Consider the following 786-nt stretch of genomic DNA (forward strand, 5'->3'; position numbering starts at 1 on the left):
CAAACATATTAAGAACAATATGCTATATATGCCAGGTCCCTTGAAACATATGCTGTGCAGATGTTTCTTTCCTGCAGCGACTGTGTCAAGCAGCAAGAATGGACCGGCTTCCGGCATTATTTGATCCTGCGTAAACTTCACAAATGCATCATCTTGTTCTGCAAGGTTTGTGTTCAGTATTTCTTCATACTCTTCTCGAACTTTCTCTTCATGTTCTTTCAACAAGCGTTCACAGATCATCCCACCCTGCCTTAGGGTGAATAAGGGCTGTTCTTTCTTTAAAGGTGAGGATGTTCCCTGACCGGTTTGGCTCAGTGGATAGAGCGTCGGCCTGCGGACTGAAAGGATCCGGGTTCAATTCCGGTCAAGGGCATGTGCCTGGGTTGCGGGCACATCCCCAGTAGAAGGTGTGCAGGAGGCAGCTGATCGATGTTTCTCTCTCATCGATGTTTCTGACTCTCTGTCCCTCTCCCTTCTTCTCTGTAAAAAATCAATAAACTATACATATATATTTTTTTAAAAAAAAGGTGAGGATGTTGCAGATGAAGCCCCTGGTGAAGCTGGTCCACGGAGGAGAAATGCATGTGGCTGTGCATCCGAAGTACAACGTGGAACCGTCTGTTGAAAACAAGTCTCTAAATGTCTTCTCTTCTGCATGCGATTATACTCTTGTTTTATGTTGTGCAGAATTTGTTCTGTGGTGAGGCGGGCGAGACGTCGCCGAAGGGGGACGGCTCCATTCGGAGGTGCTTCAGCCGCGAGGTGGCGGCGGCGGCCGAGGTGGGC

The sequence above is a fragment of the Myotis brandtii genome, unplaced genomic scaffold (genome assembly GCF_000412655.1).
Source record: "Myotis brandtii unplaced genomic scaffold, ASM41265v1 scaffold386, whole genome shotgun sequence".
Classification (NCBI taxonomy): Eukaryota; Metazoa; Chordata; class Mammalia; order Chiroptera; family Vespertilionidae; genus Myotis; species Myotis brandtii.